This window comes from Vulpes vulpes, chromosome 7 (genome assembly GCF_048418805.1).
Source record: "Vulpes vulpes isolate BD-2025 chromosome 7, VulVul3, whole genome shotgun sequence".
NCBI classification, from domain to species: Eukaryota; Metazoa; Chordata; class Mammalia; order Carnivora; family Canidae; genus Vulpes; species Vulpes vulpes.
In genome coordinates, this window is record NC_132786.1 from 67,008,390 (window position 1) to 67,027,445 (window position 19,056).

The 19,056-nt window shown below is 36.8% G+C and overlaps 1 pseudogene; it reads right to left on the reverse strand.

Moving 5' to 3' along the window:
• Positions 1-1,412: 1,412 nt before the first annotated feature.
• LOC112911016 (spermine synthase-like) lies at positions 1,413-2,656 on the reverse strand (annotated as a pseudogene).
• Between the last annotated feature and the right edge of the window lie 16,400 nt (positions 2,657-19,056).

Below are 19,056 nucleotides of genomic sequence, written 5' to 3' on the forward strand. Positions count from 1 at the left end.
GATTAATGGAATACGAGAGAGAACTCAGGAAAAAAACAGGTATATATGGTCAATCTAATCTATAACAAAGGAAGTAATAATGAGGAACAAAGGGCCTTTTCATTTTTATTTTTAAAAATTTAAAATCCAGTAAAGTTGACAAAGAATATTATATTAGATTCATTCTTTCACCTATTTCAACCATCCCCTATCTACATTCCCTCTGGTAACCATTAGATTGTTCTTTAATAAAATATTTTTGGGGGTATCTTTTATTCTGTTTGTTCATTTGTTTTATTTCTTAAATTCCACATATAGGTGAAATTATGGTATTTGTCTTCTTTGACTGACTTGTTTCACTTAGCTCTATACTCTCCAGACCCATCCATGCATCCATATTGCTGTAAATGGAAAGATTTCATTGTATTTTATGGCTAAGTAATATTCCATTGCCTATATACATATACCACATTTCCTTCACCATCATCTAACCATGGATAAATGGGCTGTTTCCATAATTTGGTCATTGTAAAAAATGGCACAAGAAATATATATATATATATATATATATATATATATATATATATATATATATAGGTTTGTCATTTATAATTTTAATTGAAGCATTGCTATTCATTTTTTCTTTCCTTTTTTTTAAAACTCCATCTTTTTAAAAATTGTTATTTATTTTTTTTTTTTTTTTTTTTTTTTTTTTAAATTTTTATTTATTTATGATAGTCGCATAGAGAGAGAGAGACAGACAGACAGAGAGAGAGAGGCAGAGAGAGAAGCAGGCTCCATGCACCGGGAGCCCGACGTGGGATTCGATCCCGGGTCTCCAGGATCGCGCCCTGGGCCAAAGGCAGGCGCCAAACCACTGCGCCACCCAGGGATCCCAAAAATTGTTATTTATTTATGATAGTCACACACACAGAGAGAGAGAGAGAGGCAGAGACATAGGCAGAGTGAGAAGCAGGCTCCATGCACTGGGAGCCCGACGTGGGATTTGATCCCGGGTCTCCAGGATTGCACCCTGGGCCAAAGGCAGGCGCTAAACCGCTGCGCCACCCAGTGATCCCTCATTTTTTCTTAACTCTTTCTTATAAGCACCAAATTCTAAACAAAAACAAAAAGCCCCCCCCCCACACACACACATACAGAAAAGTAACAAAAATCACATTCTAGGGATTCAATGCATTTAGCAGCCTTTGCTGTGCTGTCTAATCATCCTTCAACTGACTTTAAAAATATTTAACACCCTAGTGCATCAAAATATACACTTTCCATTTGCTTTGTTTAAATTAAAAATAATAATTAAAAAAAGAAAACTTGAAGGATTCACAATCAATTGCCTGACTCATTTCAATGTCATGTACAGCATATGAAAGTCAGGAAGGCTATTTGCAGCACACATGATTAGGAGAGATCGGTCTCTAAGGTTTAGCTTTCTTCCAAACAGTGTAAAATACCCATAATTCCAGGTACGAGGGAACACAGACCATCTCCTTTGAGAATTCCACAGGACAATACAGGCGGCCGAACTGTTCTTCATAGAGCAACAAGGCTTCTGTCAAACTCACACAGTTATCTTGTGTAAAATATTTCCTACCTTGTTTCAGTACTTTTATTGAGAGATCAAAAATCTGTCTGAGACTCTGGGAAATGAACAAGGGGTAGTGGAAAGTTTGGGGGGTTGGGGGTGACTGGGTGATGGACACTGAGCGGGGCACTTGACGGGATGAGCACTGGGTCTTATGATATATGTTGGCAAATTGAATTCCAATTAAAAAAAGAAAGAAGCAGTCTGAGAAACTCCCATGTGGAATCTTCTGGAAATGTGGAGATTGGAACAGCTGTCAAATCATTAATCACATAATCAAACTTCCTTCTTTGGCATTCCTCTTCAGTACTAGAATACAGTCTTCTATTAGAACCTGATAGTAGTTTCCTTTAAGATTGTCTAAGACGTCGCCACATATTTTTTGCATGTATTTCTTATATCCATCAATCACCATTTGGTCGATCTCTACCATAGTGACCATCTTTTGTTTCAGTTTGACTGTTTCACATAATATGCCCCCATCTCCACCCCTGAGAATCAGCACATCTTTGCCACCATAGTCTTCTTTTCCACTGCCCATGATGGCCTAGGTATATGCCAAACCTCTCTCCACCAGATTAACATCCCCACTAAGGATGATAATATTTCCAAACTGCTTTGAGTATAGAATTTTAATATTCTGATAAGGTGAATCTTCATCATACACGATTTCATCTATATCCTACTCAACCAGGAGACCATCAGCAGTGGGCCAGTATCTGTCATGGTCCCTCCTCAAACTATGGGTGGTAATCAATTCACCTGCCCAGTACTGTCCTGACTCAATTCTTTCATTCTTTCTTCTACTTTGTTCAAAAGACTGTCAACTTCTTAGCCTTGCAAATCACCATAATAACTCTGAAGATCCAACAACACCAATCCATGTGGGTAAATTCTCAAAGTGGCAAAGCTGCCATTTTTGTTTATGTAAGTCACTAGATAACCATGGTCTTGCCAAGTGTGCACTGACTCCGTCATCCCTTGCTCCTGGAAAATGGACTGGAGGCCTTTTAGAATGTTCTCGCTATCAGCTTTGGCACCGAGTTTGAAGTCGAACGTGCTGTGCCGTGCTGCCATAGTGAGGCGAGGCCCTGTGCCATGCTTGGGGGAGGCGGCTGTGGGAGACTCTCCTCTCTCTCTCTCTCTCTCTCTCTCTCTCTCTCTCTCTCTCTCTATATATATATATATATATATATATATATATATATATATATATATATCTTTTGGAATAAATGTTTTCATTTTGGAGGTGAAAACCCAGCAGTGGATTTACTGGATGATATAGTAGTTCTATTTTTATTTTTAAAAAGATTTGATGTATTTATTCATGACAGACACAGAGAGAGGCAGAGACACAGGCAGAGGGAGAAGCAGGCTCACTGTTGGGAGTCCAATGCAGGACTTATCCCAGAACCCTGGGATCATGACCTGAGCCAAAGGCAGATGCACAACTACTGAGCCACCCAGGTGCCCTGGTAGTTCTATTTTTAATTGTTTGAGGAACTTCCATACTATTTAGTATAGTGACTTCACCAATTCACCTTTCCACCACAGTTCATTAGAGTTTCTTTTCCTCTACATCCTCATCAACATTTATTATTTGTTGATTTTTTAATTATTTTAAACATTTTGACAGGTGTGACCTGATGTCTCCTTTAATTTTGATTTGCATTTTACTGATGATTAGTGATGTTTGACATCTTTTCAAATGTCTGTTGACCATCTACCTGTCTTCTTTGGAGAAATGCCTGATCAATGTCTTCTATTTCTAATTGGATTATTTGTTTTTTAGAGTGCTGAGTGGTATAAGATTTTCATATATATTTTGGATACTAACCAATTATCAGATATATCATTTGCAAATGTCTTCTCCCACTTTCTAGGTTGCCTTTTAGTTTTGTATATTGTTTCCTTCCTTGTGCAGAAGCTTTTTATGTTGATGTTGTCCCAGTAGTTCAGTTTTGCTTTGATTTCCCTTGTATCAGGAGACATTTGTAGAAAAATATTGCTATGGCCAATGTAAAAGAAATGTCTGGGCTCTATAACAGGATTTTTATGGTTTCTGGTATCAGTTTAGGTTTTTAATCCATTTTGAGCTTATTTTGGCATGTGGTATAAGAAGGTGGTTTAGTTTCATTCTTTTGCATAAGGCTGTGCAGATTTCTCAGCACCATTTATTGAAGAAACTATATTTTTTTATTCAATATTCTTTGCTGTTTGGTCAACGATTAATTGACCATATTATTGTGGGATTATTTCTTTCTAATATGTTCCATTGATCTATGTGTCTGTTTTTGTGCCAGTACCATACTATATTGATTTCTACAGCTATGCAATACATTTAGAAATTTGTGATTATTATACCTCCAGCTTTGTTTTTCCCCCTTTTCAATGTTGCTTTGGCTATTTGGGGGCTTTTGTAGTTCTATGTACATTTTAGAATTGTTTGTTCTACTGGGGAAAATGTTGTTAGTATTTTGATAGGGATTGCATTAAATCTGAAAATTTCATTGAGTAGTATTGACATTTTAACAATATTAATTCTTTCAATCCTTATACATGGTATATGTTTCTATTTGTTCATGCCATCTTTAAATTTTTCATCAATATTATATAGTTTTCAGAGTATAGGTATTTCATCTTGGTTAAGTTTATTCTTAAGTATTTTATTATTGGTGGTGAAATTGTAATTGGGATGACTATTTTTTTAAAAAATCTTTCTGTTACATCTTTATTACTGTATAGAAATTTAATGGATTTCTGTATATTTATTTTGTATGCTATGTCCCTAAGGAATTTATTTATCACTTCCATTACTTATTTTGTGAGTCTTTCAGGTTTTTGATATATAGTATTATGTGATCTGCAAATTGTGAAAGCATTATTTTCCCCTTACTAATTTGAATGACTTTTTCATTTCTCTTTTTCCCCATTATTATTTAAATTCCAGTTGATTAACAGATAGAATAGTATTAGTTTCAGGAGTAGAATTTTGTGGTTTGCCACTTACATATAATACCCAGTATTCATCACAATTGCCCTCATTGATCCCCATTACCTGTTTAACCTATTATCCTCTCCACCTGCTTTCCAGCATCCCTCAGTTTGTTCTATGGTTAAGAGTTTGTTTTATGGTTTGCCTCTCTATTTTACCCTATGTTCATATATTTTTTCTTTCATTCCACATATAAGTTAAATCATATGGTGTTAGTCTTTCTCTGAGCTATTTCACTCAGCATAATCACACTCTTCTTACCTTATTACTGAGGCTACTACTTCTAGCATTGTGTTAAGTAAGGGTGGTGAGAGTGTACATCCTTATCTCATTTCTGACCTTAGGAGAAGAGCAGTTTTTCAACATTGACTATGATGTTAGCTGTGAGCTTTTTATATGTGGCCTTTATTATGTTGAACTATGTTCTCTCCAAACCTACTTTGTTGAGGGTTTTTTAAATCATTAATGGGTATTGTAATTTGTCCAAAAAATTTTCTGCATCTATTGAAATGATCATATGGTTTTTATGTACCATATTGCCTAATTTGTGAATGTTGAACCACACTTGCATCCCAGGCATAAATTTCACTTGATCATGGCGAATGATATTTTTAATGTATTGTTGGATATGTTTTCCTAATATTTTGTTGAGGGATTTTGCAACTATATTTATCAAAAAGCTATTGGCCTGTAGTTATCTCTTTTTTTCTGTAATGTCTTTATCTAGTTTTGGTATTGGGGTTATTTTGGCATCACAGAAAAATTTGGAAGCTTTCCTTATTCTTCTATTTTTGGAACAGGTAGAAAAAAATAGATATTAATTCTTCTTTAAGTGTTTCGTATAATGCACCTAGCAAATCTAGTCTTGGACTTTTGTTGTTGTTGGGAGTTTTATGATTCAATTCCATTGCTAGTAATCAAATTGTTCAATTTTTAAATTCTTTTTTGATTCAGCTTTGGGTGTTCATATTTTTCTAAGATTTTTATTCATTCCTCTAAGTTTTCCAATTAGTTGGCATACAGTTCCTCATAATAGTCTCTATAAATGTTTGAATTTGGGGAACGTTCATTATTATTTCTCCTCTCTCATTTATTATTTGAGTTTCTTTCTTTCTTTCTTCTTTCTTTCTTTCTTTCTTCTTTCTTTCTTTCCTTCTTTCTTCTTTCTTTCTTTCTTTCTTTCTTTCTTTCTTTCTTTCTTTCTTTCTTTTCTTTCTTCTCTTCTTTTTTTTCTTTCTTCTCTTCCTCTTTTTCTTTTATCAATCTGATGAAAGGTTTATCATTTTTTTCATCTTTTCAGGAAATCAGACCCTGGTTTCATTGAACTATTCTGTTGATAATTTAGTTTCTATTTCATTTATTTCTGCATTATTCTTTATTATTTACTTCCTTCCAAAGGTTTGAATTCCATTTGTTTTTCTTTTTCTAGCTTCTTTAAGTTTTGGTTAGACTGTTTACTTGAGATTTTTCTTGTATTTTGAGGTAGGATTCCATTGCTACATACTTTGGTCTTAGAACATCCATTGATGCATTACAAAGACTTTGGATCATCATGTTTCATTTTTATTTTCATAAAATATTTTTTCTCTTTGATTTATTGGTTTAGTCATTCACTGCTTAGTAGCATATTACCATACATATATTTGAGCTCTTTCAAGATATTTTTTGCTTTATTTTGGTTTTGCAGTGTTGTGGTTGGAAAAAATACATGGTATTGATTTAAATCTTTTTTTTTTTAATTTGTTGAGACTTGTTTTATGGCCTATGTATGATCTACTCTTGAAAGTGTTCCATGAAGACCTGAAATAATGTGTATCTTGCTCTTTTAGGATAAAATATTCTGAATACATTAGATCTGTCAGATCTAATGTGTAATTCAAAGCCACTGTGTCTTTGTTGATTTTCTGTTTTGATGATCTATTGATGTAAGTACAGTGTTAAAGTCCTCTACTATAATTGTATTACTATTATTTCTTTGTTTGTTAATTGCTTTATGTATTTGGTTGCATCCATGTTGGGTGAATAAATATTTATAACTACTACATCTTCTTTTTGGATCATCCCCTTTATGATTATATAATATCTTTTCTTGTCTCTTACTAAAGCCTACTTATTTTGTCCTAAATAAGTATTGTTACCTTGGCTTTCTTTTCATCACAATTTACATGATAAATGCTTCTCCATCCTTTCACTTTTGATCTGCAGGTGTCTTTAGGTTTGAAATTAATCTCTTGTAGGTAGCATATAGATGGGTCTTGCTTTTTTCTATTCTATAACTCTATGTTTTTGATTAGAGCATTTAGTTCTTTTACATTTAAAGTATATTTTTCAAAGTAATTAATGACAGGAATATATCTGTTGCCAATTTTTACTCATTTATGGTTTCTTTGTAGTTCTCGTTTTTTTTCCCCTGTCTTGTTCTCTTCTCTTATGGTTAATTTGCTTTTGTTAGTGATATACTTCCTTTGCCTTTACTTTGTGAATATATATTGCAGGCTTTTTATTTGTTTTTACAATTAGGTTTGTGCATAACTTCTTCTTTTTTTATTTTTAATTTTTATTTATTTATTTATTTATTTATTTATTTATTTTATTAATTTTTTTAAAATTAATTTTTATTGGTGTTCAATTTACCAACATACAGAAAAACACCCAGTGCTCATCCCGTTAACTTCTTCTTTATACTGCCATCTATATTAACTTGATGACCTTTTAAGTTTGAACATATTCTTTACTCTTATCCCCTTTGAATTTTAGATATATAATGTCATATGTTAGATCCTTTTATTTTGTGAGTATCTTGACTAATTTTTATAGGCATACTTACTATATCAGCTTTTGTGATTCCTACTATTGTTACTCTCATATATGACCTTTCCTTTCCACTCAAAATGTCTCCTTTAATACTTCTTGCAGGGCTTATTTAATGGTCATGAATTCCTTTAACTTTTGTTTGTCTTGAAAAATTTTTATCTGTCTTATTCTAAATGATAACCTTGCTGGTTAGAGTATTCTTGGCTGCATTTTTGTTGTTGTTGTTGCTGTTGTTATTGTTGTTTTGTTTTTGTTTCAACACTTTAAATATACCACACCACTACCTTCTGGCCTGCAAAGTGTCTGCTAAAAATAACATACCTTTATAGGATTTCCATGGTATGTAGTTATTTTCTTTTATTTTGGTGATTTTAAGATTTTTTTTTGCCATTTTAATTACTAAGTATATTCATGTGGACCTTCTTGTGTTTATTTATTTATTGTTTTGGCTATCTCCTTGATTAAACATTAAAGTACAAATGGGTGGTCCCTGTGGATAGGACTAAAGGACACCAGGGGAGGAGGAGGGGACACTCGGGGAGGGTCACACAGCAGAGACCCATCTTCACAGAAAGGGCTCAATATTGATTTCCAGGGACAGCAGGGCATGGTTAGCTCAAATTTGGTGATGACATCGAGATTTTTTTGGTGGGGTGGGTCTCTGTGCCTCTTGGATCTAGTTTTTTTTTTTTTTTCCACTCCAGATTTGGAAAGTTTTCAGCTATTATTTCTTCGAATACTTCTTCCCCCTTTTTTATATCTTCTCTCTCTAGGATTCTATAATATGAATATTATTATTCTTGATGATGTTGCCAAATTATATATTTTTATTTTGTATTGTTTTTTATATTTTGGCTGTTCTGCTTGAGTTTGTTGTTGTTGTGTTTTTTTTTTCTCTGTCCTCTAAATCACCAATCCATACTCCCATTTTATCTAGTCCACTACTTTTTCCCTCTAGGGTATTTTAAATTTTATTTATTGAGTTATCTCTCTCTGATTGGTTATGTTCTATGTTTTTTTTTTCTATCTCTTTGTTTAGTGTCTTCATTGTCTTCTATTCTTTCTCAAGTCCAGTGAATATCTTATGACAATTCCTTTGAATTCTTTATCAGGAATATTACTTATCTGCATTTTTCTTAGGTCTCTACCTGTGATTTTGTCCTGTTCTTTGACTTGAGACGTATCTCTCACTCTCCTCATTTTGCCTAACACTCTGCCCATTTCTTTTTTTTTAAATTTTTTAATTAAAAAAATTTTTTTTTAATTTATGATAGTCACAGAGAGAGAGAGAGAGAGAGAGAGGCAGAGACACAAGCAGAGGGAGAAGCAGGCTCCATGCACTGGCAGCCCGACGTGGGATTCGATCCCGGGTCTCCAGGATTGCGCCCTGGGCCAAAGGCAGGCGCCAAACCGCTGCGCCACCCAGGGATCCCCACTCTGTCCATTTCTATGTGTTAGGAAAGTGAGTGATGTCTCTTGAAAATAGTGGGTTATGAAGAAGAGATCCTGTAGTATCCTGAAATGCAGTATCCCTTGTTTGCCAGAATCTGGTGTTTCAAGGGTAACTCTTCTGCATATTATATACATCCTGCTGTTGTGGTATAGCTGCTTTTGCCTTTGGTCCAGCCATTTGCAATGAGTCTCTTTGCCTGTTGTTGGCAGGGTTTGCTCCCTGGAATGTAGTGAGCCAGTCTGGGGTCACCCCTGGCTTGATTTGAGTCATACTAAGCATCTGCCAAAGATGTAGTAACACACAAACTTAGGGCACTTTCCTGTTTTGTTGATGAGAAGCTTTCACTGTTATGCAAACATTAGCTATTATTTTTTTATCTTTAATTTTTTAGGCCTTAGCTATGAGACCAACTGTCTGTCACCAGTCCACTGCTCAGGTCACAGTCTGATAGAGTGTGTGGTTATAATTCCCTCACCCTAGGGAAGGAGTCATTTTGGAGGTGGGTTGGCCTCTTCAGGGCTGATTGCAAACTGCCAGGCTTGCTGTATTGATTTTGTATCCTGCCACACTGCCAAATTGCTGTACTAGTTCTAGCAACCTTGGGGTGGAGGCTTTTGGGATTTCTATAGAGTATCATGTCACTGGCAAAGAGGGACAGTTTGACTTCTTCTTTGCCAATTTGAATGCCTTTAATGTCTTTTTGATGTCTGATTGCTGAGGCTAGGACTTCCAGTACTATGTTGAATAGCAGTGGTGAGAGTGGACATCCCTGTCTTGTTCCTGATCTTAGGGGAAAGGCTCCCAGTGCTTCCCCGATGAGAATGATATTTGCTGTGGGCTTTTCATAGATGGTGTTTAAGATGTTGAGGAATGTTCCCCTATCCCTACACTCTGAAGAGTTTTGATCAGGAATGGATGCTGTATTTTGTCAAATGCTTTCTCTAAATCTAATGAGAGGATCATATGGTTCTTGTTTTTTCTTTTGTTGATATGATGAATCACATTGATTGTTTTACGAGTGTTGAACCAGCTTGTGTCCCGGGGATAAATCCTACTTGGTCATGGTGAATAATTTACTTGATGTGTTGTTGGATCCTATTGGCTAGTATCTTGTTGAGAATTTTTGCATCCATGTTCATCAGGGATATTGGTCTATAATTCTCCTTTTTTGGTGGGTTCTTTGTCTGGTTTTGGAATTAAGGTGATGCTGGCCTCATAGAACGAATTTGGAAGGACTCCATCTCTTTCTATCTTTCCAAACAGCTTTAGTAGAATAGGTATGGTTTCTTCTTTAAACGATTGATAGCATTCCCCAGGGGAGCCATCTGGCCTTGGACTTTTGTGTCTTGAGAGATTGTTGATGTGCTTCAATTTCCTCCCTGGTTATTGGCCTGTTCAGATTTTCTATTTCTTCCTGATCCGGTTTTGGCATTTTGTGGCTTTCCAGAAATGTGTCCATTTCTTCTAGATTGCCTAATTTATTGGCGTATAGCTGTTCATAATATGTTTTTAAAATCGTTTGTATTTCCTTGGTGTTGGTATTGATCTCTACTTTCTCATTCATGATTTTATTAATCTGAGTCTTCTCTCTCTTCCTTTTAAAAAGGCTGGCTAATGGTTTATCTATCTTAAAATTCAAAGAACCAACTCCTGGTTTTGTTGATCTGTTCCACAGTTCTGGTCTCGATTTCGTTGAGTTCTGCTCAAATCTTTATTAACGCTCTTCTTCTGCTGGGTGTAGGATTTATTTGCTGTTTTTTTCTCTAGCTCCTTTAGGTGTAAGGTTAGCATTTGTATTTGAGTTCTTTCCAGTTTTTGGATTGATGCTTGTATTGCGATGTATTTCCCCCTCAGGACTGTTTTGCTGTATCCCAAAGACTTTTTTCTTTTTTAAAGCATGGGACTCTTTTTTTAAAATTTTTATTTATTTATGATAGTTACACACACACAGAGAGAGAGGCAGAGACATAGGCAGAGGGAGAAGCAGGCTCCATGCACCGGGAGCCCAATGTGGGATTCGATCCCAGGTCTCCAGGATCGCCCCTGGGACAAAGGCAGGCGCTGAACCGCTGCGCCACCTAGGGATCCCTTCCAATGATTTTAAATGGTTGTATCTTCATTCTCATTAGTATACATGAATCATTTTCATTCTTCCTTAATTTCCTGGTTGACCCTTTCATCTTTTAACAAGATAGTCCTTAACCTCCCCGTGCTTGAAGTCATTCCAAACTTCTTGTTGTGATTTAGTTCTAATTTTAAGGCATTATGGTCTGAGAATATGCAGGGGAGAATCACAATATTTTGGTATCGGTTCAGACCTGATTTGTGACCCAGTATGTGGGCTATTTTGGAGTAAGTTCCATGCGCACTTGAGAAGAATGTGTATTCAGTTGAGTTTGGATGTAAAGTTCTGTAGATATCTGTGAAATCCATCTGGTCCAATGTATCATTTAAAGCTCTCGTTTCTTTGGGGGTGTTGTGTTTAGAAGACCTATCGAGGGTAGAAAGCGCTAGATTGAAGTCACCAAGTATACTAGCCAATAAGATCCAAAGTACATTAAGATATTATTCACCATGACCAAGTAGGATTTATCCCCGGGACACAAGGCTGGTTCAACACTCGTAAACCAATCAATGTGATTCATCATATCAACAAAAGAAAAAACAAGAACCATATGATCCTCTCATTAGATTTAGAGAAAGCATTTGACAAAATACAGCATCCATTCCTGATCAAAACTCTTCAGAGTGTAGGGATAGGGGAACATTCCTCAACATCTTAAAAGCCATCTACGAAAAGCCCACAGCAAATATCATTCTCATCGGGGACCACTGGGAGCCTTTCCCCTATGATCAGGAACAAGACAGGGATGTCCACTCTCACCACTTCTATTCAAAATAGTATTAGAAGTCCTAGCCTTAGCAATCAGACAACAAAAAGACATTAAACACATTCAAATTGGCAAAGAAGAAGTCAAACTGTCCCTCTTCGCCGATGACATGATACTCTACATAGAAAACCCAAAAGCCTCCACCCCAAGACTGCTATAACTCATACAGCAATTTGGCAGTGTGGTAGGATACAAAATCAATGCCCAGAAGTCAGTGGCATTACTATACACTGACAATGAGACTGAAGAAAGAGAAATTAAGGAGTCAATCCCATTTACAATTGCACACAAAAGCATAAGATCCCTCAGAATAAACCTAACTAAAGAGGTAAAGGATCTATGCCCTAGAAACTATAGAACATTTCTGAAAGAAATTGAGGAAGACACAAAGAGATGGAAAAATATTCCATGCTCATGGGTTGGAAGAATTAATATTGTGAAAATGTCAATGTTACCCAGGGAAATTTACACTTTTAATGCAATACCTATCAAAATTCCATGGATTTTTTTCAGAGAGTTAGAACAAATTATTTTAAGATTTGTGTGGAATCAGAAAAGACCCCGAATAGCCAGGGGAATTTTAAAAAAGAAAACCATAGCTGGGGGCATCACAATGACAGATTTCATATCGTACTACAAAGCTGTGGTCATCAAGACAGTGTGGTACTGGCACAAAAACAGACACATGGATCAATGGAACAGAATAGAGAATCCAAAAGTGGACCCTCAACTTTATGGTCAACTAATATTCGATAAAGTAGGAAAGACTATCCACTGGAAGAAAGTCAGTCTCTTCAATAAATGGTACTGGGAAAATTGGACATCCACATGCAGAAGAATGAAACTAGACTAGTCTCTTGCACCATACACAAAGATAAACTAAAAATGGTTGAAAGATCTGAATGTGAGACAAGATTCTATCAAAGTCCTAGAGGAAAACACAGGCAATGCCCTGTTTGAAATTGGCCACAGTAACTTCTTGCAAGATACATCCACAAAGGCAAAAGAAACAAAAGCAAAAATAAACTATTGGGATTTCATCAAGATGAGAAGCTTTTGCACAGGAAAGGAAACAGTCAACAAAACTCAAAGACAACCTACAGAATGGGAGAAGATATTTGCAAATGACGTATCAGATAAAGGGCTAGTTTCCAAGATCTATAAAGAACTTATTAAACTCAACACCAAAGAAACAAACAATCCAGTCATGAAATGGACAAAAGACATGAACAGAAATCTCGCAGAGGAAGACATAGACATGGCCAACAAGCACATGAGGAAATGTTCTGCAGCACTTGCCATCATGGAAATACAAATCAAAACCACAATGAGATATCACCTCACACCACTGAGAATGGGTAAAATTAACAAGGCAAGAAACAAAAAGTGTTGGAGAGGATGCGGAGATAGGGGAACTCTCTTACACTGTTGGTAGGAATGTGAAATGGTGCAGCCACTCTGGAAAACTGTGTGGAGGTTCCTCAAAGAGTTAAAAATAGATCTTCCCTACGACCTAGCAATTGCACTGCTGGGGATTTACCCCAAAGATACAGATGCAATGAAACGCCAGGACACCTGCATCCCGATGTTTATAGCAGCAATGTCCTCAGTAGCCAAACTGTGGAAGGAGCCTCGGTGTCCATTGAAAGATGTATGGATAAAGAAGATGTGGTTTATGTGTACAATGGAATATTATTCATTCATTAGAAACATCAAATACCCACCATTTGCTTCAACATGGATGGAACTGGAGGGTATTATGCTGAGTGAAATAGGTCAATCAGAGAAGGACAAACATTATATGGTCTCATTCATTTGGGGAATATGAATAATAGTGAAAGGGAATAGAAGGGAAGGGAGAAGAAATGGGTACGAAATATCAGAAAGGGAGACAGAACATAAAGACTCCTAACTCTGGGAAACCTACTCGGGGTGGTGGAAGGGGAGGAGGGCGGGGGCTGGGGGTGAATGGTGATGTGCACTGAGAGGGGCTCTTGACAGGATGATCACTGGGTGTTTTTCTGTATGTTGGCAAATTGAACACCAATAAAATAAAAATTTATTATTAAAAAAGAGAAACTAATGGCCACTTATAACCAGCATATATAATACAAAAGAAGCCATGGGCCTTTGGGCCAAGTTTTAAGAGAATAATTTATGTTTGTTGTTTTCTGCCATAGTCAAAGGAAAACATGAGGTTGTGCCACATTAAAGATGGAGGGATAATGGAAGAGCATGCGAATTAGAGGGAGAAAAAAGGAATGAAATGTGTGGGCTCTTAACAGCAGTTCTTTTAGTGTTTTCACAGCCATATCTACCCCCATCACCTCTACCAACCTGTCACCAACCTACTCAGCTAGAAACTGAAAACCAAGAAATGCTACTAGTATCAGTGGTCTTTGTATTCTCTCCACAGAATCCTGAGTTAGTTGTCACCTGGCTGCTTCTGGAGGAAAGCATATTTAGAATATTTCCCTGACCTCATCAAAAACTGAGTTCCCCTCCACTCATCTAATCTCTGCTGAAGGGAAATCAGAGTGGAGGTGATACAGAGAGCTTCTTCTCATAATTGCATCATGTAGAATGGGAACCTTGGAGGCTACTGCCCCAGGAGACCTAATTGGGACAGAGAATGAGATAGGACATAGCATATTTCCAGGGAATATAGTAGTTATCCAATCCAACCTCCCACCAAATAAGACGATCTTTGTATCAAGAGACCCAGGAAAGTAAATAATGAGGATTTACTTACCAAAAATTAAGTAAAATTTACGAAGGATGTCCCAAATACTAATTCAAGAAATAGCTGTACAATATTAGTTCCATCTCCTACTGCAGAAAAGAAATAAAGGCTAGGTAATTAGCCATAAAGTTATTAGGGAGCAGATACACCTTTCAATCCAGGACCATGATAAGATCTACAGCCAGCCTCTGCTTCCACTTAAATGCCAATACTGGGATGCCTGGGTGGCTAAGTGGTTGAACATCTGCCTTCAGCTTGGGGCATAATTCCAGGGTCCTGGGATTGGGTCCTGCATCCAGTTCCCCACAGGAAGCCTTCTTCTCCCACTGCCTATGACTCTGCCTTTGTGTGTGTGTGTGTGTGTGTGTGTGTGTATGTGTGTGTGTCTTTCGTGAATAAATGAATAAAATATTTTAAAAAATAAACTTAAAAAATAAAATTCCAATAAAGCTCAGGAATGCTTTTCTCATTATAAATCCTGTTCAAAAGGACCCACAAAGAGCAGGATGATTCACATACTAAAGAGAACAGGGTGGAGGGACACCTGAGTGGTTCAATGGTTGAGCATCTGCATTCAGCTCAGGTCATGATCCGGGGATCCTGGGATCCAGTCCCTCACATAGCTCCCTGCAAGGAGTCTTCTTCTCCCTCTGCCTATGTCTCTGCCTCTCTCTGTGATTCTCTCATGAATAAATAAATAAATAAAATCATGAAAAAAGAGAGAATATGGTGAGGAATCAAAGCCCAACTAAAATAAAGTGTTTTTATAGACTGAGTAGAAACAGCAATGGTGTAAATAGTGATGTTGGCATATAAGTGAGAAAATGGTGCAAATTGACACAGCATTGAAGTGAATCAGGAATAAAATTGGAGAGGCTGTAGAAATGTTGATAAGGGGTTGATAGATAGCTGAAGAAATATATGAATGTGTCAATGTAAAGAATCATTAATTACTTTATATTTATAAGTTAACAATTTTCAAGAAGTCCTTTATAATGTTTCATTATTCTCACCTTTTTTGAATTTTAAATTCTACTTGTGCATTTGTCTCCACTTCTAGCCCACAAATTTATTTTTCTCTTCCAGTTTATTTTTTAAAAATGTTTTTATAACTTTATTTTTTATTGGTGTTTAATGTGCCAACATACAGAATAGCACCCAGTGCTCATCCCATCAAGTGCTCCCCTCAGTGCCCGTCACCCAGTCACCCCCATCCCCCGCCCACCTCCCCTTCCACCACCCCTAGATCTTTTCCCAGATTTAGGAGTCTTTCATGTTCTATCTCCCTTTCTCATATTTCCCATTCATTTTTTCTCCTTTCCCCTTTATTCCCTTTCACTATTTTTTATATTCCCCAAAGGAATGAGACCATATAATGTTTGTCCTTCCCTGATTGACTTATTTCACTCAGCATAATACCCTCCAGTTCCATCCATGGCATCACAAATGGTGGGTATTTGTCGTTTCTAATGGCAGAGTAATATTCCATTGTATACATAAACCACATCTTTATCCATTCATCTTTCCATGGACACTGAGGCTCCTTCCACAGTTTGGCTACTGTAGACATTGCTGCTGTAAACATCAGGGTGCAGGTGTCCCAGCGTTTCACTGCATCTGTATCTTTGGGGTAAATCCCCAGCCGTGCAATTGCTGGGTCATAGGGCAGATCTATTTTTAACTCTTTGAGGAACCTCCACACAGTTTTCCAGAGTGGCTGCACCAGTTCACATTCCCACTAACAGTGCAGGAAGGTTCCCCCTTTCTCCACATCCTCTCCAACATTTGTGGTTTCCTGCCTTGTTAATTTTCCCCATTCTCACTGGTGTGAGGTGGTATCTCATTGTGGTTTGGTTTGTATTGCCCTGATGGCAAGTGATGCAGAGCATTTTCTCATGTGTGTGTTGGCCTTGTCTATGTCTTCTTCTGCGAGATTTCTGTTCATGTCTTTTGTCCATTTCATGACTGGATTGTTTGTTTCTTTGGTGTTGAGTTTAATAAGTTCTTTATAGATCTTGGAAACTAGCCCTTTATCTGATACGTCATTTGCAAATATCTTCTCCCATTCTGAGTTTTGTTGACTGTATCCTTTGCTGTGCAAAAGCTTGTTATCTTGATGAAGTCCCAATAGTTCATTTTTACTTTTGTTTCTCTTGCCTTCGTGGATGTATCTTGCAAGAAGTTATGGTGGCTGAGTTCAAAAAGGGTGTTGCCTGTGTTCTCCTCTAGGATTTTGATGGAATCTTGTCTCACATTTAGACCTTTCAACCATTTTTAGTTTATCTTTGTGTATGGTGCAAGAGAGTGGTCTAGTTTCATTCTTCTGCATGTGGATGTCCAATTTTCCCAGCACCATTTATTGAAGAGACTGACTTTCTTCCAGTGGATAGTCTTTCCTCCTTTATCGAATATTAGTTGACCATAAAGTTGAGGGTCCACTTCTGGATTCTCTATTCTGTTCCATTGATCCATGTGTCTGTTTTTGTGCCAGTACCACACTGTCTTGATGACCACAGCTTTGTAGTACAACCTGAAATCTGTCATCGATGCCCCCAGCTATGGTTTTCTTTCTTAAAATTCCCCTGACTATTCGGGCTCTTTTCTGATTCTAGCTGGAATGCTACAGTGAGAAGAGTTCACGCTTCTATCAACGTAGGAAGAAGGAGGAAAAAAGAAATAAATAAACAAAAAGCATCCAAGGGGGAGGGGCTCCACGAGTAGCCCACAAGTTTATTGAGTGCTATGATAATGTCTTACTTATCTAGATAATCTTTATGTTTAGAATCACTCTTGGAACTATGACTAACAGGATGAATAAACACAATTCTATGAAGAAAATATCATTCTCTACTCTTCTGACAAAAAGGTTGATAGAAGTTTCACAGATTTGCCCAAGTATATGAGATATCCTGAGTCCCTAGTCTGTGTTATGTCATGATTCCATGTTTCATTTATATTTTCTTTTTTTATTTTATAAATTTATTTTTTATTGGTGTTCAATTTGCCAACATATAGAATAACACCCAGTGCTCATCCCATCAAGTGCCCCCCTCAGTTTATATTTTCAAGAACAGTGCACAGATAAAAGAAACAACAGAAGTATGAGCCAAAGTTTATTTGTGCTATCAAGGTGACTTTGCATGATTCTTTTTCTGCTATGCTATGAAATACAGTCTGGGAAGGTTATAGAGTAGACGGTCTCCATGCGTTTTTTTGGACTTTAAAACAGATAATGTTCTAACAGATAAAAGGTGAAGGGGATATTTTTTAAGATTTAATTTGATTATTTGAGAAAGACTGAGAGAGAGCCCAGTAGCTGGGAGAGCAGCAGAAGGAGAGGGAAAAGCAGACTCCTGGCTGAGTAGGAAGCCCAAAGAGGGGCTTGATCCCAGAACTCCAGGGTCATGACCTGAGCTGAAGGCAGACACTAAACCTACTAATCCACCCAAGTGCCTCAAAGAGATTTTTATTTTGACAAAACTAGAGCTACTTATACAACAGACTGAAAATAAAGTGTAATGTGACATTATTATTGCAGCAATTTACATATTTTTATCTTTAACCTCAATCCCCAACTCAGTCATCTGTATGGAATGATTGGAATTTCACACATCATAGAATGTTTATAGTAACAACATTTCCAAAAATGGCCAACCTTAGGTGACAGTTCTAGCAAGTTGATAAAGTTAATTCAAGTCCAGCCAATCCTTTCTATTATATATTATTGTTTCCAAAATTATTTTCAGTGCCTGGTGGCTATTCTCACAAAGAGGTACCAGAACTGTAGGGAATAAAAGTGCATATATTTAATGTGATATTGACAGAGATCAACAACACATCTTTACTTCCGACAACTCAGACACTGGCCCCTGAGGGTATTATATGACTCCAAAATAAAGTTTATATGTGAGCTGGGTTTGAGGGAGAATAAATGAGTCATTTCATAAATGGAAGCTAAGTAAGTTCCTGCTGTATTGACTCTGGGCCTCCCTTCAAATGCCTGTGGGAGTTCTATCTCTTCAGTTTAATTAGTTGCACTTCCCACTTGCCTTAACTCTTAGAACATTCTCCCAGATGCTTCTAAAGAGAAACAGCCGATTTTCCCCACTGAACCTTAGAAAATGCATATAATATCACTTCCCTTGGGATTCCAAGGCTGTTCTAATTTTCAGGAATCTCTAGGGATTTGTTCCTTATGGATAAGTAGAAGATTTATGGATTCCCTTAATACACTGCAAAGTTAGCTAGGCAAACAATAATTTTTAGCATTATAAGTCAGTACTATAAAAAGGTACAAGTCAATATATACTAATAAGAATAAATCCTTGAGGCCCCTTGGTGTCTTAGTTGGTTGTCTGCCTTTGTCTCAGGTCAAGACCTTGGGGTCCCAGAATCAAGCCCCACATCTGGCTCTCTGCTCAGTGGGGAGTCGACTTCTCTCTCCCTCTGTGACCTCTCTTGCTTTTTCTCTCTCTCTAATAAATAAATAAAACCCTTAAAAAAACTAAGAAATTGTCCCAAGAGAAGATATTCTATTCCAATAGAAACCTGTTACGATTAATGTATTAATTCAGTAAAGTT